This window comes from Nymphalis io, chromosome 16 (genome assembly GCF_905147045.1).
Source record: "Nymphalis io chromosome 16, ilAglIoxx1.1, whole genome shotgun sequence".
Taxonomy (NCBI): domain Eukaryota; kingdom Metazoa; phylum Arthropoda; class Insecta; order Lepidoptera; family Nymphalidae; genus Nymphalis; species Nymphalis io.
Genome location: NC_065903.1, coordinates 4,751,468 through 4,776,220, shown reverse-complemented (window position 1 = coordinate 4,776,220; position 24,753 = coordinate 4,751,468). Strand labels below are relative to the sequence as shown.

At 30.2% G+C, this 24,753-nt stretch overlaps 2 protein-coding genes across 2 annotated transcripts in view; one reads left to right on the top strand and one right to left on the bottom strand.

The window, feature by feature from the left end:
- The window catches only part of LOC126774416 (cysteine synthase-like), a 157,632-nt gene that overhangs the window by 82,992 nt on the left and 49,887 nt on the right, over nt 1-24,753 (bottom strand).
- The window catches only part of LOC126774388 (ATP-binding cassette sub-family G member 1), a 55,554-nt gene continuing 43,770 nt past the window's right edge, over nt 12,970-24,753 (top strand). Inside the window, exon 1 of the mRNA XM_050495892.1 lies at nt 12,970-13,325. The gene's annotated coding sequence lies outside the window, so the exon portion shown is untranslated. The remainder of the gene's footprint in view (nt 13,326-24,753) is intronic.

Sequence of the window (24,753 nt, the reverse complement as noted above, 5' to 3'; positions counted from 1 at the left end):
AATAACATTAAACGTAACAGTAAGATCTTCTGGTCTTTCGTAAAATCCAAGAATGCTACATCTGATATACCTGATTTGATGTTTTATAATACCATTCAATCATCGGACTCTTCAACACTCACTTTCAGTCTGCTTTCGAACCAGATACTAGCAATGTATCTTCATTGCCTTTGGACCATTCTTTAAGTTCTGTGTCTGTGTCTATAGGTACAATTGATGTATCTGTTGATCTAGTTAGGAAATATTTGAGAAACATTGACATTAGCAAATGTAGTGGTCCTGATAAAATCCCTCCGATTTTTTTGAAATCCTGCTATAATAGCTTAGCACTACCCCTTTGCATGCTATTTAACATATCTCTTCGTAGTGGAAGAATTCCTAAAGTGTGGAAACAATCGTATGTGGTACCCATTCATAAGTCTGGTGATAAACATAATATACAAAATTAAAGGCCTATCTCTAAATTGAATACTATTGCTAAGTTGTTCGAGAAAATTGTTTATGACCATTTATACCCTATTTTAAGACCGGTTATTATTGACTAACAACATGGGTTTATTGATGGTAGGTCGACTGAATCTAATTCATGTGAATTTACTCATCAACTTGTAGCTGTGTTGGATGGTGGTGGTCAGGTGGATGTAGTGTACACGGACTACTCAAAAGCGTTTGATAAGATTTCACATTCCTTATTAATCAGAAAACTTCATTTATTAGGTATACACGGTGATTTGCTTCGCTGGCTTGAATCATATTTAAGAGACCGCAGTCAAGCTGTTGCTGTTAAAGGGTTTAGTTCATCATTTGTGCCCGTCACGTCAGGTGTACCACAAGGGTCTCATCTTAGGCCTTTATTATTCAATATTTTTATTAATTACCCAAAATACCCAAATCATTTCTAATTGCAATATTTTACTCTATGCGGATGACATGAAAATTTTTAAAACTATAAACTCGACTCAAGACTGTGTATCACTTCAATCTGACCTTAATAACTTAAGCAACTATTGCGTTAAAAATCTCATATCTAAATATAAAAAAATGTAACATAATAACGTTCACAAGGAAAAAGAAACCTATAGTATATAATTACTCACTGCAGGATACATTATTAGCCAGAATATCAGAGGTTAGGGATCTGGGTGTATTTTTAGACAAGTTATCGTTTACTTGTCATATCGAGTATATTACTTCTAAGGCTTATCGTATGCTTGGGTTCATCTTAAGATTGAGTAAAGAATTTACACATTGCTCCACCCTTATTCTTTTATTCAACGCATATGTTAGGTCCATACTTGAATATTGTTCCACAGTTTGGAATCCCAATTATAACATCTACGTAGATAAAATAGAAGGATTACAAAATAAGTTCTTAAAAAATTTGCGATTTAGAGCTGGTTTATCTGATAACAAAGATATCTCTAGAATAGTCCCATTAACTGTGCGTAGACAATTAAGAGACCAAATATATTTGTATAAAATAATTAATAACATGGTTGACTCTAAATATCTTCTAAGTAACATATTATTTAAATGTCCTCGTCTTAGTGCTAGAAATAATTCTTTGTTCTTTGTACCCTCATGTAAAAATAAATTTACAAAGAATGTGTTTTTGTACCGTTCATGCCTAAATTATAATAATAACCTCCAAAACTTAGATATTTTTTGCCCAAAAATTGGTGTTTATAAAAGAGCAGTTCGTGATATCTTAAAATGCTAATTGTTTTTAACTCTTTTACCTAAAGTGATAATGTATTTGCAGTTTTTATTTTTGTTTTACTTTCAATTTTAATTTAATTAATTCAATTTGTTAATTTTTTTGTGTATTGGCTATAAGTGGAAACTTGATTGATTTGTGATTTTTGTTTTATATTTCAGTGTTTTTAAAATTGTTTGTTTCCCAAAAAAAAAAAAGTTACTAACGTAAACCTAAAGTTTTAACTTAAAAACCAGTAGGTACATAGTTATTTAAACATGTTTCATCTTTTTTGAGTTGGTAATTATGGTTAGGCGAAAATGCTTTTTTGTTTCGTTCGTTTTACATACTTCTATAATGATTCGTCTACACGCAACGACTTACTTGCACATCGTTTGTACTAATCCTCCCACCTCTTAATGTTTAAATAAATGAAAATTCATATTATTCATATTAAATATATAAAACAAAAGCGTAAAAATTATTTTGAGGAATGTAACGTTTATATAAAGCGATTAATGTTTCAAATTGTTTACAAATACGAAGTTTAAAAAAATAAAAATATTAGGTTCTTACATATGAAATTGGCGTTTTGATCGGTAGGAATATAAAGTCAATTTTTTTTTGTATAATATATTTAATTAAAGTATGAACCGTTGTTATCTTTTGCCATCTCATAGGTAGTTCATTGATCCATTTACTAAAAAAACCATGGAGTCAAGAATCAATAAACTCTTTGAAGGCGATTTGGAATGCCGTATGGGAGTTGAATTTTTTTCCTTGTAAGAAGTTGTCCAAATTCCGGAAAAAATGGTAATCTGTTCGAGCAAGGTCCGGGGAGTACGGTAGATGTCGCAGATATTCCAATTGTAGCTCATCTAACTTAGTGGTTGTTTGTTGTGCAGTGTGTGGTCTTGCATTGTCGTGAAGCAGCAGTGGCCTAGAGCGATTGACCAATCTCGGTTTAGCAGCTAGTTCTTCCTTCATGGTTTGCAGTTGCTGACAATAGATATCTGCCGTAATCGTTTGGCCAGATTTTAGAAAGCTGTAGTGAACGACACCGGCGCTAGTCCACCAAACTCTCACAAGTAACTTTTTCTGACTTAATTTTCGTTTAGGGCAGGATTTGGCTGGGTCTTGGTTCAGCCATTGCGACGAGCGCTTGCGATTATCATACAGTATCCACTTTTCATCACAAGTAATGATTAGATTTAAAATCCTTTCATTATTGTGTCGGTTGAGCAAAGTAACACAGCAGTCGACGCGTGGTTGCAAGTTCGATTCACTCAATTCATGAGGTACCCATCGTTCAAGTTTCTTTTACTTTCCCGATTTTCTTCAAGTGGATTAATATAGTTTTAATACTTACCCCGAAGCCTGCAGCTATCTCTGAAGTGCTTTGTGATGGATCCGCTTCCACAATAGCCTTTAATTCTTCATTTTCCACTTTGGTCTCCGGCCGTTCACGGGGTTGGTTCTGAAGGTCGAAATTTCCAGAGCGAAAACGTTGAAACCAAAAACGTACCGTGTTTTCTTTTGCAACACCAGCGCCGTACACATCATTAATCCTCCGAGGTGTTTCTGCAGCACTTGTACCACGGTAGAACTCGTATTCGTAAATATACCGATATTTCATGTTTTCCATTGTACGGTAATAAGCGACGCCAAAGAAAAATAATGAGGAAAAAACAAATGAATGACTGTTTTCAAAACTCAAATGTACCAGCTAAATGAATTTATAAATTTGAATTTGGAATTCTTAACCAAAGAGGAAATATTTCAGATCAAAATGGTCAGTACGACAAAACGCTAATTTCATATGTAAGGACCTAATAATAAATTGTGAATAAGATATCCTATTAATAAAACATAGGTAACAAAACACTTTTGTTATTTTTTTAGATTTGTTACTCACAAAGTCTGGATTTGTTACTCACGAGTCTGGATGAGGATTTATCCGTATTTCCGTAACAGCCTGTGAATGTCCCACTGCTGGGCTAAAGGCCTCCTCTCCTCTTTTTGAGGAGAAGGTTTGGAGCTTATTCCACCACGCTGCTCCAATGCGGGTTGGTGGAATACACATGTGGCAGAATTTCAGTGAAATTAGACACATGCAGGTTTCCTCACGATGTTTTCCTTCACCGTAAAGCACGAGATGAATTATAATCACAAATTAAGCACATGAAAATTCAGTGGTGCTTGCCCGGGTTTGAACCCACGATCATCGGTTAAGATTCACATGTTCTTACCACTGGGCCATCTCGGCTTTGAGGATTTATAATTGTAAGATACTTTCTCCTAAACAATGTAATTAGCTTGACAATGCGTAACCGGTTTTTTCATAGTGACTGGAGCGCGGACATGGTTTCAGCACTTTTTGCTATTGCAAATGTGATAGTTAGATTGTCCGTCAAGTTAGTTTATTTGAACTGCAACTTATCACAGTTACCAATTAGAGGGATGTCGCGTATAGCTCATTCCTAGAGAAGGAGTAAAATAAACAAACATTATATTTACATATTCTTTGCGATTTACTAATAATCATTAATAATAATCGGTTCATGATTAATATATCTTTGTTTATAATTATACAACATTCCACTGAAGCACATATTATATCTACTTAAATTTAACTTCCAAAGTTCCGATGCAGTACAATTTACAAAAATAATATACAAAACTAATAATTTTAGCTTTTGATGAAATTAAAGCAAAATGAAACGTAGTTCTGTAGTAAATATGTAAAACAACAATTAATTTTTGACTATTGAGGTGAAATAATTTTTTTTTTATGTTATAGATAGGCGGACGAGCAAATGGGCCACCATTAGCGAGGTAAGAAATAATAATCATTCCTTATGTTGTATGTATGTGTGTGTATAAATGTTATGTCCCTTGTGCCTGTAGTTACACTGGCTCACTCACCCTTCAAACCGAAACGCAACTATATTAAGTATTGCTGCTTAGCGGTAGAATATCTGATGGGTGTTTAGCGTTAGAATATCAGACGGACCTGCACAGACCCCTACCACCAAGTGAATATAGTTTAAACAATAATTTTTTATCCAGTCAGCGCAACAAGGAAAATAAAAAAGGTTATAAAATGAATATTTTATTGTAAATATTATGTTAATAATAATTTTAAAATAAATATTTTAACACTTTTTTGTTGTGGCATTCTTTTGTTTGCACATAATTTAGAAACGATGATATCTTACTACTTACTTACTAAAGTTTACTTTTAATTTTTAACTGTAATTATCAAACACAAATGTAAAGTAAGCTTTGTTTTTTAATAATAAGTTAACGCTGCTTAAGGAAATGTAAAAATAAAAGACTTGTTCCTTAACGTGGAAGTTATTTAAATTAATAGAACATAAATTTTATCTATTTTAAGTACGAGGATTTTCCTTATCTTTTCTTAATAACTAGCTAACCTGACTTCTATTTTATTTAAGTAGTTTTCATAAATTATCTCCCTAATTAAACTATTTTAGCGCATAAACTCCCAAAAAAAAAAAAACAATATTATATAATAATTATCGAAACAGCGATCTCTTGCTCTGTGTACTAATACATAAATCATTGCGCACGCCTCGCGAGTTTTTTTCGCACGTGTTTATGTAAATATTTTCTGATAACTCGCAAATAACTAGTACAATTTGCAATGTACGGTAATATTAATTAGCAGAATACTCAGTTTCTTCGCTCCTTTGCTCAAAGCTTGCTTTGTTCGTAGCGCCGTACCCGACTCTATCAAATATAAATTTCTTTCACGTAAAATTCTAATGATTATGTTTTCAGATACCCAGATGGCGTATGTGTCGGTTGTTTCTTCTGCATAATTATTATTTGGTTCTTTTTCATATTTTAGAGATTATTTCTCTTGCCTAGAAAGATCTATTTGATAGTTATTATAAATTTTAATTATTCTTGTAATTAACAAATACAATTTTATAGAATTTTTTAACCTGGCTTTTAAGAACAATACGTTCTGTTTTTGTTTTGACATTTGAAAAATTATGGTAGTAATAAAAAAAACATCACAGACCAAAAATCCAGTTACACTGAGCCTTGGTCGATTTGTGACTTATGCTCGGGCTGAACTCCCTCAGTTTTATAAATGTTTACAATAGATATATGTACATCAATAATAAAATATGTATATAATTACATTTAATATTATTCTTGTACAGTATTACGAAATTTTAGTATTTTAAAATAAATAAATTATTAGACGTCTTCGTCTTCTTTAAATTTTAATATGTAATTGTTATTTATACATAATTGGTAATATTGTTGATGGAAGGAGCTACATTTACATATTCAGTCCTAACTACCTATAAACATAATTATTTCAAGCCCGGACCAGGTTTATTTATAATTAACTGAAATGTGCCAATCGAATTCATTATGTTTTTTATTTATGTTTTATTTTTAATCTTACGAGTCATGCACGTTTTAAAAATATTTGACCTTGGGGTTATTTAGAAGCAATTATATAAAGATGAAATATTGTATAAGCATTTATTAATTTTAATTATTTTTAGCAATATCATTATATCTTTGTGTATCTCAAATCAAAGATGAAAAGCTATTATTTGTCTATATCTAAATAAAGTATGTATGTATCAAATAGTATGTAGCTTATAATTATCTATATATAATTTTTACTCTATAATTATAATATATGTATATATATATATACATATATTATAATTATATATATATATATATATATATATATATATATATATATATATATGTATGTATTATTATATGTATGTATTATTATATGTGTTTAGTGGGATGTAGATATGTGTAGTTTATTATTATACTCTAATAATCGTTCGCATAAAATATTTAGTATCTCCGTTTTATATTTAAATGCACATACCTTTTCTCTTACAAAACTTTTTTCACCAAAGGTTGCCTGTGAGAGGTTACTATAAGCGCTAAGACCGCCTTTGCGCACCAATTGTTGTTTAATTATTTCCTATTAGTCTTACGTTATTAATATTTTGTGAAATAAGTATAATATAAATAAAAATTCAAGTCTGGTTGTTATATTTGATGCAGGTATACTAAGATTACATCCGGGAAATAATTTATCGGGGAGGAATCGTTGACGCTATGCACTTTCTCTTTATCTTGAACCCCCTTAAGAATGAAAGCGGGCTAACCGTCAGGGCACCAATAACTTGATTTTATTATATACTTAACATCCACTTTATTAATAATCTCATTGAATTCAAAGGCTATAAGATTAAGATACCAGATTTTTAAGGTTACGGTTAAATAAAATTAGATAAATGATATTTGTTTTAGCCTAGAATGAAAACAAAAAAAAATATCAAGACTGCTTCGGTGTATTTATTACTTTTAAAAACATATTTTAAAACTATTTCAGTTTTTGTTATGTTTCGTTGCTGTTTAAAAGCATGTAAATCCTCTTTAAATAAAAACTTTTTGTTTTATTCTATTTAAATTTTCTGTTAAATGTTTTTATGTTTATGTTATTTTATGGTATCACAAAAATCATATGAATTTAAAAGAGCCACAAATTATGCTTTTGACATTTGCAATTGTTTCAATAAATAATCCTTAATTCTATGAAATTAAAAAAAATTGTTAAGCTGAAAATCAGCCAGAAAAATATTTGTTATATATATCGTATTATTTTAGTCATAATGAATTAAATGGACTCAATAAGAACCATCAATATAGGTATATAGGATAGGTAGGCAACTAGGACTTGCAATGCCACCTGATGATAACGGGTCACCACCGCCCATAGACATTGGCTCCGTAAGAAATACTACCCGTTCCATCGCCAATGCGCCAGCAACCTTAGAAACTAAAATGTTAAATTCCTAGTGCCTGTTACGCTGGCTCACTCACCATAAAAACCGAAACACAACAATACTAAGTAATTTCTGTTTAGCGGTAGAATATATGAAGATTGGGCATGATACCTATCAAGACGGGCTTGCACATAACCCTAGCACCAAATAAAATAATCTGTGATGATGCATCATCAGGCTCTGCAAAGCCTAATGGATGAATACTTCATAAATTTATATAATTTTCAAGATGATTTCGCACATAATTTTCAAACATAAAGCACAGATTTAGTGATTTTTTTTTAAAACTTTAATTCACTGGACGAAATTCGTATTAATATGTAATTAAATTTTGAAAATCATATATACATTTTTTCTGGATATACTTCTTGTTTCTTAAATACAAACTTGCACTGGCTTTAAATATTTTTTAATAATGCAATTCACATGAAGTCAATAGTCTTATAATAAAGTATGATTAAAGCTAACCTTGAAATATCACGAATACGGATCACAGCATTTACAAAAAACCAATTTTTTTCATCATTCATTTTTTATTATGATCGTTGAAAAATAAAAAAATTATACTATTATACGATCATATTGACGGTGTTGTTATATTTATTTGATTTTAGTTGACTTGCTTGGCTGCGAAACAAGGGGTTTAACATCCCAATGTTGGCGAATTGGCGATGTAAGGAATGATTAATATTTCTTACAGCACCAATGTCTATGGGCGATTCTGACCAATTATCATCAGATGCCCCATCTGCCTCCAACCTGCCTACCTATAAAAATATTAAAAATAAACGAAAACACTGGCCATATTTTTAAGAGGTCTGACTTATTATTTGGAACAAATGTACGATTTTTTTTTTTTATAGAATAGGAAGGCGGACGAGCATATGGGCCACCTGATGGTAAGTGGTCACCAAACGCCCTTAGACATTGGCATTGTAAGAAATGTTAACCATCGCTTACATCACCAATGCGCCACCAACCTTGGGAACTAAGATGTTATGTCCCTTGTGCCTGCAATTACACTGGCTCACTCACCCTTCAAACCGGAACACAACAATACCAAGTACTGCTGTTTTGCGGTAGAATATCTGATGAGTGGGTGGTACCTACCCAGACGAGCTTGCACAAAGCTCTACCACCAGTAATTAAAAATTTAGTTCTAACCGAGATTTTTTTTTAACCAGGACGAAGTCGGGGCAGGCTGTTGGTATATAATATAAATGAAATTACTTTTGAACATGATATTAAAGGTGGTTACATATTTAGCCTTCCGCGTTTAAAAATAAATTATATTTTTAAATAACCTTTAAAATGCCAAACATTGTGTATAAAATTAAATATCGACGACAAGATCATAAATATTTGTTTTGTTTTGTATTTCGCATCAACCCGCATGGATTTTGAATTTCATGGGTTGTAATTTTTTTGCACGGAATAATCATGATTCTACAATAAAAGTAGTTAGTGGTACGCCTTATTACATCAACTACCCGCCAGTGAAAGTCCCTTCAAATTAGGTGTAGACATTTCAGACATTAGTCGGGACATGTATGGACTTAACGCAGTGTCGTATGAGTACAAGACTATTTCAAACGTTTTCAGTCTCAGAATTTTTATGTCAAAGATGAAACTTGTTCTAATCGACCTGTTACGGATATAGTCGACAACATTTATGATAAAGTGGAGCAAGATCGCCATAGTAGTAAAACTACAAACAACTGGCCTATATTCTGAAATAGCCTGAACAAAAGCCATTTTTTATTTCAACTGCGTATCTTCGATGCCTCAAGTAACCATCAAAATATTTGATAACCTCGATATGAAACCATAGTAATGTAGTTTGGAAAGAACTAGTGAGGTATTAACTGTATACAAACCCACGAAAAGTTTAATAATACCAATATTGTGTTCTCTCTTCAAACTCTTTAATACGCTTCTTTCATGTCAATTATTGTCATTGTAAATCAATTTTACATGTATAATTACATTTACATGTATAATATTTTATATGTATAAAACATGTACATAAAAATATTATATCATCGATTAAAGTACAATGTATTTTATTTATTTTTAGTATGTGTGTCGTTAAAATCTAGGTTTACTCATAAATATTGCTGTACCGTTATCTATGCTTGTTATCGTTTCGAAGCGAATGTTTTGTTCAGGCTAAATTTGTAAAGTTAACGGCGTGTAAATATCCCACTATAAGCCAAAGGCATCCTCTTTTTTTGGAAAAAATATGTTAATCTGTAATTCAGAAATAAAAAAATGCCGACAATGAACTTGGTTTGTGTAAATTTAGATACATTGCAGTACAAATGTAATTTATTAACTGAAAAAGGCTTAAAAAAAGGCTTAAAAAAAGGCTGAAAAACTCTTATTGCTAAAAAAATTAATTCTTCTATCCGGAAGAGTTTATTTTTTTTACTATAGGATAGAAGAAATTATCATGTAAATGTATAATCATAATCATATAAATGTATGACTACCACTTGTACGAGTTTTAAGCAAATAAATAAAAGAATCCATAAAATTCAAATTATTTAAAAATGTATCCGAAAAATATTAATAAAAATATATAAAATTTACTTATATATGAGACAGGTAAGCAAAATTTAGCTAAGCTGACAGTCATACAGAAGGAATGAATTATACTGTAAGTTGAATTTATTTAAGTTTGGAATTACCGTTCTGTTCTAAAATAAATATATTTGCTTGGAGGGCAAATGACTCCACTCCACCTGATGGTAAGTGGTAGTAGAGTCCAAACGCGACGACGGCCAGTACAGTCGGGAAGAAAATTCCGCCCTAGCCACAAGATGCCTCTTCACGCCTCGTATGAAGGAACCCGTGTTGTAAGAGGAGGGGAAAACGTAAGCTGGTAAAGAATTGAACTTGGAAGTGCGACAAAGAAAGGAGTTGCCAAATTTCTTTGTGCGCGATGGAATTGATGTCACAGTTAGGAGGTGATATCGAGAGCCAGCACGCGTAGACTTATAAAATAATTAATTAAATGATTTATTAATTTGTTAGTAACAATCTCAATGTTATTGCTGACACTAATTATTAATATTAATATGATTGTTTTGCTACTGGTAATACTAATTTTCTAAAATTAATTAATTAAATGATTTATAGCAACATGTCATTAAAACAGTGATTTACTTAATCTAACGTCTTTATCTCGAGGACAAAATTATATAGGGCAAGGTTATAAAGGATGAAATATTATATGACAATGATTAATTATCTATATTGAGATTTCCTTCTGAACGAATATTGTGCTATTGAGGAATTTAAAACAACGCTTATGATAGAGTAGATAATTTAATTTGGTCAGTAAATTTTTATCATAAAGAAACATAACATACAGGAATTGTACTTCTTAACAAAATACCTATATTATATATTCCAAAGTATCACACATTCAGGCTAGATTGCACTTTGTTTTAGAGTATCGTGTTTGTCAAACTTCCACTGCGTGGTCGAACGAAAGGGTTGGCACTAATTGTAAAAATGTAATGGCTTTTTTTAATTATATCAAAACGATTTTATTTACAGTTGTTTCATTTTAAGGAAATTACTTCGGTTATAATGTTAAAGTGTATTCTGATAGGAAGCGAGTAAATTAAGTAAAAAAACGTGATATCTTCAAATGAATTGCGTAGACACCGATAATGCGATAGCCCTACTGATTTCGCATCGTGGCGCTGTGGTTATCTGACACCTACGCAGAAATGACGGATGTCTGTATGGGACCACGTGTTGATACTATAAATGCCGTCTACACGTAGGAATGCTTCTTATCATTCACGATTATTTTCGATTGAATAATATATTCTTTCCTACTTTTAGATTGCCAACCAGCATTTTAGATTTCACCCGCGCGCTCCCTGCACGGCCCTTATAATAAGCGATCTTTTTTTCTGTTATTTTTTTTTAATCTACAAACATCCTTATTGTTGTGTTTCTTTTTTCTCGTAGACCATATTTTACAAATGATTGTGAAGAATGTACTATAGTTCTTTCAACTATGATATAATAATAAAGCGCTTTCAATTTTTTTTCGTAAACCCCTCGTGTCAACAGCGTTGCAACGACTGATTTAAGAAACAAATATAGGTTTGAATTATGGAAGACATGCGACAGGAGATCTTATTTTACGCGAATAGAAAAATGAAGTAAGCGACAACAACTTTATATCGTTATATACATAAAACGAAAATGTTTGACAAAATAGTAACGAAAGGGTTGTGTAAATATAATCAATTATCCATTTTTCGTCTCAATGTCCCATATCATTACGAGTATAAATAAAAATAAAATCAAATTAGAGATGTCTCTCCCTTGAATTTTGAACAAGTACAATCCTTGAAATTATAATGTAATTATATTATATTTTATTTTTAACTTTGACTTTGATTTACCCATTTACTTATATTCAAATAAAAGATTAGCAATATACCACCTTAAATTTAATCTATTTTCAGTTAAGGTTAACAACTAACTTTTACTTTTTTTTTACACCTTACAATACAATTAAAAAATGGACTGTTAGAGTGAATTCGATATAAAATTATTAAGGTTATACGTTATTATACGTTATATATATCAGTATCATTCATTATTTTATTGAATAACATATGTATCATAAATAACATAAAACTGAACTTTCGGGATCTCAAATGTTTTTAAACGAAAATCGGTCATTTAAAAAAAAAAACTAAATTTATCTGTTGCTGATACTGTTATTTTATTTAAAACTACTCGGAAAAAGTACGGTATTCATCCCAATATTATGCAAATTTTAATGTTATGACATATTTTTAGCATATATGTTAATTTGTTTATAGAATGTTACGTTGCGGTTTGATAGTATTTCATTAGCATATACGTTTTAATTATTTTATAAGAATTGTTAATTATTAGATATGTCCAAATTCAAATCAATATATCAATTATTTGCTTTTTTAATACGAAAAAAAATGTTATATTATAAAATGTTTATAATATACATTTTTTTTACTTATTGATTCTGTTACCTGTATGTTATTTTGTATAAATTAAAATTTATTATATAAAAGAAAAAAAAAACCAAAATTATATTTTTTATTTACGGATGTTATGGTGAAAAGGTGACACATATGTGATAACAATAATGTCTTCTTATTACAATAATATTTTGATTTATTATAAAAAGTAATGAATTCATAAAAGGAACTCCGTTCTCCTTATCAGTTACACCACAGCTTATCTTTTATTGCAACATGCTATTTATATGAAACCTTTTAAATATATTTCAATAAGCATTGAAGAACGGTGATGTTATTCAATTTTACGCGTCATATATCTTTACGTAGCTATTGTTACGGCTGTCATTGTTTTGACTAGTTCGGAGCGCGCCGTGCGACCGGGAGCGCATGCGTGTTGCGGCTCGGATAGTTCGGATATACGCATGAGAAGCTACGGGTTGAGAAGTGACGGGGGGTGGCTGACGTGATGGTACTTGCTTTCAAGCTTCACTTCAGTGCCAGTTAGCCACTGCGACTGCACGCCGTAGCGCTGGTTATGTGCAACATTCGAATTTAGAACATAGTCGAATGACATCGCTTTTTTTGCCGCGCGGTTCGAAAGTTTGATTTCGTGCGGAAATTAAAAGTGCATTAGTGAACATCGTTTTCTACAAAGATTTGGTGTCACTTTTTGTATCTGTAATATATAACATTGTTCGTGTATTTTGTGACTTAACGACAATACGACAGGTATGTGATTTTTTTATTTTTAATATGTTTGGAGATGACTAAGTAAATTTACTTTTGACATTTCTTTTTTTAAAGTAAGTACGGTAATTCAAATTTGTAATCATTTCAAATATTTCAAATCGGTATGTAATTATTTTTTTTTATTTGATCGTATTTGTTAATATGTTTAAATGTCGTTACTTTAAAAAAAATGTTCTGAATATATTTTCATAAATAAACGAACAATTATAAAATACTCGAAATAATTTTTACATATATAATTTATATTTTTCTATGTAGTTTCTATGATACATTGGTATGTTGAGTTTAAATTAAACCTTAAGTTTAATATTATTGCGAGCTAACAAAAAATATATATATAAAATAACCTTAATCTAATCTCTTATTATTGGTGTCAGAGTTAACTAAATTAATGCAAGTGGAATCTATTTAGAAATTTATTGGCGTAAATTATTGTTATAGATTCCATATTTCATATTAATGGTTAAGCTTTTAAATACGTGCTTGTTAAATGACATCGACAAGAACAAAATCTTTAAAACCGGTTTAAATTCAGGGAAAGTAATAATAGCCTTATTGTGTTTACATAACATTTGATCGATCCCCTAGGTTTTTTAAATAGTAACACCATCAATAGATCATTTATCTAACAATAAAAAAAGTTCTATTAAAATCAGTTCTCAATCGGGTTAGGAACAATTTAAAAAATAACAAAGGTATATAGTCTAACTATACTAAAAATCGGATTGTCCCGTATCCGTATAGTCTAACTGTACTAAAAATTGGATTGACGATAAAAATAAGAACTGAACAGTGTCTCAAGATGGTACGATGACGTAAGAGAAAAAAAAATCACCACCAATTTAAAAAAATAAAATGCTTTTTATTTAACGTTTATAATCTATAAATAATTAATTGCTATTCCGGTAAATAAACTGTGAGTTTACTTGTGCCTACTGAATGTAGTTGTATGACATTATTTTAAAATATTTCACTAAACGTCTAATTAATTTATATTATTAATAAACTTGTGTTATAATAAATATATGTAAAATTTAAAGGTTGGTGGAGCATTGGCGATGTAAGCGATGGTTAACATTTCTTACAATTCCAATGTCTATGGGCGTTGGTGACAACTTATATATATCATAAAAAAAATGAAATCATTGAAAATAACAATAAAAACCACTTTATTATTAATCGAAACGAATAGATTTTGATTGAATACTGGTGCAATACAGATCAAAAAGAAATAAATTATACGTAATCCGATTTTGAATAATTTTGATAAAAAAATAACTAATTTTAGTATAATAATATAGCAGTGTTGAACCTACCTAGGACCTATATCAAAAATATGAATAAGATAGACAAATGAAAAAAGAAACTACCTATATTAAAAAATGAGTTAAAATGCTTTTAGCGTTCATAAATAAAAATTACACTTCAGTTAAATAAATTAAGACTTAACTTGTAGCTACTGAATAATATCATGGCAAGACGTTCTTTTTTTAAATTTATTATTTAAATCGTTTTATTAAGTTCGATTAATATCTTTAATTCAAGAACGCTTTTATAATACTGGTGCTAAATACGAGTCGTAAAGAAATAAAATTATACTAAATCATACAAAAATGAACGTCCTTTATTATGTTTCAAAAAGGATATATAATATTATAATACAGTGAACTCTGCGACCATTACATTATGGTATTATAAAAATAACCTATAATTTTGCAGCATAGTGAATATGGCTTAGACACCCTTTTACATAAATTTCTTATGTTTATTGACTAATTAATGTTTGAATTGAGACCAGGACATTGTTTTTTTTTGGGACATTATCTAACACGGGCGTCTGATCCCAAACTAAGCAGAGCTTGTACTATGGAAACCAGACAACTGATATACTACATATACTACTTTTCTTTTGTACATACATACTTATATAGATAATTACACCCAAACTCAGGACAAACGGACATGTTCATACACACAAATGTCTGTCCTGGGTGGGAATCGAACCCACAACCTTCGGCGTGAAAGGCCAACCAACCACGTCAACCAGCATATTTTACATATTTTTAAATGAAAATATTTTATTTAAAAATACGATTAAATAAATTTGTTATAAGCAATATTTATTTTATCAGAATTTTTCGGAAAGCCTATTTTTGTTAATAGTCATGATGATTGAACAGATTTACAGATGTAAATCATAGATAAGTTTTTACTTTTTTAAATGTATATCAAAGTCTTCACCGCGGACCATAGGCATTGGTATTGTGAAAAACATTAACCATTTCTTACATCGCCAATGCTACCAACCACTGGGATGTTATGTCCCTCGTGTCTGTAGTTACATTGGCACACTCAATCCACGAAATGAAACAACAATACGAATAATTATGATACCGACATCAAGTAACTCTTCATAATCAAACCTTAGACAATTATTATTAATATGAAAGATTAATTATATCTATATATAATTGTCATGATCATAATGTCTTACTGGTCATCATTAAATTTCTCATTTTGTCCGTAACAACCCGTAAATGTCCCACTGCTGGGCTAAAGGCCTCCTCTCCTCTTTTTGAGGAGAAGGTTTGGAGCTTATTCCACCACGCTGCTCCAATGCGGGTTGGTGGAAAACACATGTGGCGGATTTTCAGTGAAATTAGACACATGCAGGTTTCCCACGATATTTTCCTTCACCGTAAAGCACGAGATGAATTATAATCACAAACTAAGCACATGAAAATTCAATGGTGCTTGCTCGGGTTTGAACCCACGATCATCGGTTAAGATTTAAGCGTTCTTACCACTGGGCCATCTCGGCAACTCATTTAGTTAGGGAATATTGAATTTGACACGAATGGAGTTGGAAACAGTTGTAAATAATAAATCGTACGATAGTATATTACGTATAATTACGTAAATTGATTATTTTAATTATGAAAATAAACGTTACGATAAGAAATTATTTTAATAATAGTTTTTTTTTAATATTCAAAATGTTTAGTTTAATATCATTGAAAAATATTTAGTATTTTAAAATAGTGAATTTAAACCGACGACCATTTTTTCACCCGAAAAGCAAATGAAATCACAACTTTGCTTGCCTGGGTCTCAATCCATATTTTAACTTTTTTTTTAAAAAGCTTAATTTATTTTGGGTATCCGGAAAAATATACCGAAATTAGTTTTTAATTTTTGTTTAGACGTTAGTTTTAAAAATAATCAAATATAAAATTCGAATTAAACGAAATCTAATAATAATTTAAAAATATATCTTGGAATGAAGGAATGAAATTGAAAACTATTTATATATAACATCTCGTTCGTTTATATAGGTCTTCTAATTCAGTATTTATCAGTCTGTACCTAAGCATAAAATAATTATTATTTGTAAAAACTTTTTTTAATCATAATATTAATCAACAATTTTCAGATAATTTAGACAAAATAGTATTCTTGCATAATTCTGTACAAATTTTGTTTTAATATTTAGGTAAATAAAAAAAAAAAGTATATCTAATAATGATTACCTGATCGATTTCGGTCATGGCGCACACTTTAAATAAAGATGTATCAAAAATATTATAGTGCACAAGTGTGTGTGCAAAAAGTAGTACTCTCATAATCTAGCCACTAACTACTACAGTCAATGTAGTGATAAAATCATCCGGTGAGTAATATATGCTTACTATAAAATATATAATGCACTATTATATATTTTATAGCAAGCAGATATAAATATAAATTGGACTCTACTACCACTTACCATCAGGTGGAGTAGAGTCATTTGCCCACCCGGCGAATATAAAAAAATAAATAAATAAATATTTACAAAGAAGCACCAATCAAAATTGATTCATGTTTAAAAAAAAACAATGTTTTGGCATAGCTACATACAGTTTATTTGTTATAATTATATATGTTATTACTTATTAAAAAAACACAAATTATATGTTTAGTTGATGAATAAAGAAAAGGTTACAATCATCAATGGAAATCGTTTTATTTTAATAAAAAATATAATAAATATTGCTGGCTATATATTTTACTACCTACTGTCCGGCATGCGTTACAATGCCTCTTTTGTTTGTTAGTAAGCTATTAGCCGATACGACTTGTGTTGAACACAATATTTTTCGCACTAAAACTAATTGACTGCTAGGCTAAGGCCTCCTCTTCTTTTTTGCGGAGAAGCTTATTCGATTGAATATTATTGTTCCAATGTTGGTTGGTGGAATGTACACGTGGCAGAATTTTAATGAAATTAGACAGTTTCCTCACGATGTTTTCCTTCGCCGTCAAGCCCGATATGAATCATAAACACAAATAATGCCCATGAAAATTCAATGGTGCTTGAACCCACGACCATCGGTTAAGATTCACGCGTTCTAACTACTGAGGCCATGACTATTCGTTTTTTTTTTTGTTTTTTGACATTCAGTATACTAAGTCAATTGTCATAGTGAACGATTAAGTAGTGTCGAAATCATAAAACCTTAAAAATGTTATGTACCAATTGTTTTTCATAACAATTTATTTAAATCAATATAGAAATGACGTTTACAAAAATATAAATTCGATATGTCAATGTCATTATACACACGGTCCGTTTTGTTATGTACGATTATACTAAAGCGATGCCGACAGAATTACACATATGTAGGTAATATTGATGCCGTTGATTTCCAGGAAGTAACGTAGATTACTTACTCGATTACAACATTGTTATGAGCAAAGGTTGGAGGACAATAAGATATGATAGACAAAAAATTGGAAAAATACTCGAATTACCAACTTAATCAAAACTAATTCTGATGTCGTTTTGTAATTTTTTTTAATATTATCAACATATTAATTAGGTAATAAAAATGTTATATAAATATTATCTCTCGTTACATAACTGTCAAATTATGGCGAAGTAATGTAAATGATTATTTGTATGTACGTTACTATATACAGTCTAAATGTTTTTATTGGTCTTAACATATCAAGATATAATAAAGTAATTAATTATGTTGGAGTGTGATAAATAAACGCCTTAAAGCTCTGTTATTTCAATATATTTTTAAATTTAAATTTTAATACGAATTGAAATTAAATTTTAATTAAATTGAATTCAAATTTTAATTTTAATACGATTTACTGCTAGACTCTACAGTCTATAACCTTTCTCATTAAATGGTCTATTTAAAGCCGAAATAAATCGAAAGGGTAGACCCTATGTGAAACGAACACTCTTCAACTTTATGTATATTATTGAAGATGATCCAAGCCAAGTTAATCTCTCTCGATACATACTTTAGTGCACACGTTTGTGCACAAACACAGGGGCTCTTACTCTTATAATCCGATGGGAAGGCAATCCGACACGATCCGAAAGAGTTTTGGCGCAGGACCAACGTTTTTAAGAGCTTTCCAAAGCATGGTAATGTAAACACATCCAATATCCAGACTCCGCCGCTACTGAGAATCTTCGACATAAAAATCCAACAACTTTTTGTAGGCCCAGCCTGGAGTTCGAACCCAGGATCTGCGGCCATATATCTAGCCAACGCAGTAAAGTCAACGAGTCAAAGTAAGTCAAACGAAGTAGTCAAAGGCAGTTTATATATTAGTATTTATATTTAGCGATTTTCATAAGGTTTGATATACGTATATAATAATTGTGTAGGTATTTTGTATATCTATGTATGTATATAATTAGAAGCGCTGTCAATAGACAGCGTGGTAACGTTTCTTATCGTATTAAAGTTACTATTAATGGTAACAAAATGGCGAAATATTTTATAGAGAAATAAATGCTAGCCAGCTGTCTCCTAACTGATAAGTTCTCCTAATCGTTAGTGAATCAATAAGTGCGGAATTCCAGTACATTATATTTAATTTGTTACATACGCCGACCTTTACTTAAATATTAATTACAAGAAAATGGAAATTCACGCTTGTCACGTCAATAGTCCAAATTAAAAGCGGGTAGTAGAACTTTATCTAATAAAATTATAACCTAAAACCTTCTCCGAAACGAGTTTCATCTTTTGATATAAGTTTTATGTATTTTAGTATGTTTTTCAGTTAAGCAATGAAAAAAAAAGTTTTAATTTCATATATATTTTGTATAGTTAATTCAATATTTAATTGAAAATTATGTTTATAGATTTATTCTGTTATGTTATATACGACCTTACACTATAACATTAAAGTTTATCTAGTAAAACAACGATTTATCTCTTTCATCATCTATTCATCATTGATTTGACATTCGAAAAAAGAAATTTGTTTAACTTATCATTTTCTAAACATAATTTAAGTAGAGTCGTCATTATTTAACTCGTGGTGTAAGGCTTAGTAATTTTTGAGTATAACTAAACACATGCCATTTACTTTACAATAATACAACTGATGTATGTCTGTGTGCGTGATGGATGGTATAGATACGATAATTAAAGTCACGAGGGACAGATAGAGATAGATATATAGATAGATACTTAAATCACACGATTGACAGTGCGTTGCTTAATATAAGGAATAAATAATTTCACTTGATGTTAATACAGACGGGTGGATTGTAAGTAAGAGGTAAAAAAAATATTTATGAATACAACAGTAAAACGAAATATCTATAACTCGTTTCCCGAAGGATCACAACAATGGAAATAATTAAACATAACAGTTTTAGTGGAATTTTCGTTTATCATTTGTAACCTCAAAACCTGGTAACCTAATTTTGAAGTTCATTGCCTCTGCGTTGGTCATCTCGCTTTCGCCCCGAATTTTCTCTTTGTCTACTTTATTGTATTATTACATAAATCACCATTTTGATAATATATTTATTCGATATTTAATATCGTTTTGCGGGCCAATAACACAAAAAAATAGAAAGTTTTGTGATATATTAAAATTAGTAATTTAAATGAGTCATAAAAACTTATTTTTGGTAGTTATACCTCTTTAAATGCAATAAGGATCAAAAATTAAAATATATGTAAATAAACGTGATGGGTGTTGAATAAAACATTCGGACACACTGTTTCACTGCTATATATCTATGCAGTTCATTTAATAGGTTTTTATGTGTGCATGTGTATTCGTATGGGTAAAATATTTATTAGATTAAATTTTATAATTATATTTTTTTCTTCGAAATCAAATTTCATATTACTTAGAAATATATGATTTCATAGCAATTTCTATTTTTAACTTACGATGATTTAAATTTTTATACGTATATTTTAAGGGTAACTTATAGCTATGTTTTAGATATATTAAATATTTCTATTATAAATACAAAGTGACAAATGTTCCAACAAATACAATTTCATAAAGCGTATCATTGGAACGCTATTTTTTCAATCCAATTGATCTTTTCACCTTTTCAATTCGAATTATTATGCGCATTTATTGACTTTGGTACAAATAAATATATCAGTTTACAATAATGAAAAATATAAATTGGTTATTTAAAAAATAGTATATTTGTTATAAGACCTGGGACTCAAAACTCTAAGTCAACTGTTATAAGTACGGTGACCGTTTATTACGATATTAATAAAAAATTGTATAACTTAAATCGTTTTTTAATGTTTAATAAATCTGATTATTCGCGACGTTATAAGTAAAAGCTTTTTGGAACCGTCGAAAATGATTTCAAAATACTTGGATAAAAGAAAATATAATGAGTAACAAGCATTTTCATAGCCATATACTTATAAGTACATAATAAAGTTTGGCATTTCGCTAGCGCCGAGTTTATTTTTATCGATTGCCACGTGGACCACTATTTTCGTTTTACTATTTACGTAATCGCGCCCAGAAGGGCCGCCATAGTTTATTACAAATGACTTGGAATTTTCAACCAATATTTATAAGTCCATTACACAAATTCTAATATGCCACCGTAACAGCCTGTGAATGTCCCACTGCTGGGCTAAAGGCCTCCTCTCCTCTTTTTGAGGAGAAGGTTTGGAGCTTATTCCACCACGCTGCTCCAATGCGGGTTGGTAGAATTCACATGTGGCAGAATTTCAGTGAAATTAGACACATGCAGGTTTCCTCACGATGTTTTCCTTCACCGTAAAGCACGAGATGAATTATAATCACAAATTAAGCACATGAAAATTCAGTGGTGCTTGCCCGGGTTTGAACCCACGATCATCGGTTAAGATTCACGCGTTCTTACCACAGGGCCAACTCGGCTTTTTTTTTTTTTTTTTTTTTTTTTTTTTTTTTTTTTTTTTTTTTTTTTTTTTTTTTTTTTTTTTTTTTTTTTTTAATATGCCAAATACACTTAAAAATACAATACTGTCTGAATAAAAAAAAAAACGATACCTTGTTTTGTTTGTACTCTTGTTAGTAGCTAGAATCGTAAATTTCACAGGGATCTGATAACATGTGTATTCAAGTCAGTCTATAATTGAATGATCATGTTTCTAATTTTAAGTGGACAACTTATAAAAAAACATACATTTTTTTTAAATCACTGTAACCAAAAGAAGGAAATGAGAAAGGAGTTTTCGCTGTTTAGATTTTATATATGGATAACGATATCCTATTGGTTATTTACAAAACAATTCTCCTCTGCGAACTTTTGCTTTCGCTTAAAGCCTACAAGAGCACGTTTGTCCTCCACCATAAAACATATTTCCTGATGAATGAATTATGTACTATATTATATGTATGAATTAAATATATACATGTAATATATTATGTAAATAAAGCATACAGTATTCACTAGAGACAAGGCATTAATCAGATCGGTTACAAAGCACACACTGTTTTATTTATGCTCAATTAATACACTGCACCATTCCTTCTCTACTTCGTAATTGTGATTACGTCATTGGTTGTAACTAAAGACACCTGACTTTAATAGATATAATGAATTAAATGTCACTTTCAGTTAGGGTTCAATAACTCTGTAAAAATATATTTTGTTATTTACTAATTCAATTCAAATAGTTACTTCTTTCAATTGCTTTAAAATTTCCACAATAACATGTAGAGCGAGAATTAAATAAATAAGAAACACTTTAAATCTAGTTTCAATTGAAAAAAAAAAAAAATCTCCCAATTTGAAATACTTTAAACACTTAAAAAAAATTAACTGTGTGTGCGTGTGTGTAAAAAAACTAAATAACTGTGGAGATTGAAATGGTTTTTCTCACGTTAAAGAAAGCTGAAAAATTTGTGGTACCTGCTGGACTAACTCGGTTAACTTCAAATAAGATTCATGGGTGAAAAAAGAGTTAGCGAATAGAAAATCACAATATTATCGAGTAAACTTTATAGTCTACATTCAACTTTATGATTAATGTTAGTGTCTTACATATCAGAAGTCAGGCGGATTATTGTAAGCATTTAATAATTTAGTCACTTCAACGCCAACATTAAAAAAACGACAATTTTAAAACTGTAATTATGCTACAAGTTGCTTTTTATTTCCGGATTAATGCAAAATCAGCTGCTTTTTGCCTAAGCTATCTCGATGATATATTTTAAGATTTTTTTTTCATTTAGAGTGGAATACCCTATTGTAGATATCGAGAACGTCAGGAAAGTCCGCGAAGACATGTTTTTAAAAAGTAAGACACTGACCAATTTTTCATCTTTTTAAAAAAAAAGAAGTACATATCATAAACGATAACTTTATTTGCCAGACGGTATTAATTTCCTTATTAAATAAATAACAACATTCATTTTATACGTTTCTGTTAATAAAATAGATCGCTTACTCACATCGTAGTTTGTACTTGTAGTTGTATAAAATATTTTAAAAAATATACGAAAAAAAACATGGCGCTTGCACTCATATGTACGTATATATTACTAGACCTTAGGATCGGATTTAGGCGAGGGCTACAGCCCGGGCGCCTCCACAAGAGTGGGTCCCAATAGAATTTTTTAAAACAAACTAATTCCCAATTTCGAGGATTATATACATTTAAAGTAGTAAAGTACAAATAATACTTGTATGTTGCAATAAATTATTATTGAAACAACCGAAATAAAGAAATTGTTCAATTTATTTGGAAAATAGTTAGGGCCTAAACTTTTTTCTCCTAAGGACATCCTGAAGTCTAAATCCGGCTGTTTATTTATATTATTATTTTGCCCTACTTAGGTATGTTAGTGTCATTAAAAACGATATCATTATGTTATGTTTACTTTTAATGTTATAATTTTGCACTATACTGAACTTTAACATTACATTGCGAAGTCTAGAAAGGTAATATATTTAAAAATAGCTTCAATCGTTTTTTTTTTAATTTGAGGACGTGTAGTCCTGTACGTGTGACAATAGGAAACCATTTTGTGTTAGGAACAACATTGAACTCCAAAATGGCCTTTTTACTACAATAAGGAGTTGCACTTTAAACATGTATGATGTACGGCTTTACCTATAAATCTTATTTAGACAGTAAATTAAACAATGTTGTGCCTTCTTTAGGATGTCAAATCAGTGATAAGTAAAAACAGTTCCTAACTGAACACCTGGTGATGCTTACAAGTAAGTCCGGTATGCTTAAAAATAAATAATCTTAAATCACACGTTAATTGTATACAATGCATTTTAAATTTTTAAAATTGTTTGTACATCACTCATGAATTCAAATATTTATACATATATTGCATTAAAACTTTACAAATTACCCCCTCCCCTTGCTATAAAAATAAAATATAAAGTTTTAGTATGTATTAGTAGGAGGTATTTATAAACCTTAGTAGCCTTAGTAATTTACTCACTTTTTATAAGGTTATAATTGTGCATGATATCCTAATGACCTATAAAAAACTTAAGAAGACCAAGACGCTAACCGCTGATGCAATAATCAAAAGTAACAAGTAAGTATAAGTTGTATCGAATTTTGAACGAAACTGTCGCTTTTCTCCGAGTTCATTGCCTCTCCCGCGGTCAAGGCGACTGTTGAGCGTAAATGCAATGTCTATGGTGAAATAGTAACGGCCTTCGTAGTTTATTCATCGATTTCGAATCAAACAATTGATTTAATTTTAAATTTGCTAATAACTTTTGACGTTCGGAAATAAAATGATTATGAAATATTAATTATCTTAAGCAATTATATAAAATAAAAATAGGAGTCATTTAATTACGATTGATTTCTTAGATACTAGTTAGCTAGTACTACTATTAGTATTAGTAATTACTAGTAAGAAATTCGGATATCAAAATTTCGGGAGAGATTTCGATAACGATATAACAATAATTATTATTATTACTACTACTGATGATATAGATGCGGTTCAATATTAATATGGTACAGAAAACGCAATATCGGACTTAGGAAATAACATCTGCTGTCTCCCTCACTTACGGGCGAAAGCTGTGGGCTGGCTGATTTTGCATCTGTTTTAATTCTAATACAGCTAATTGTTAATAAATATTATTAAC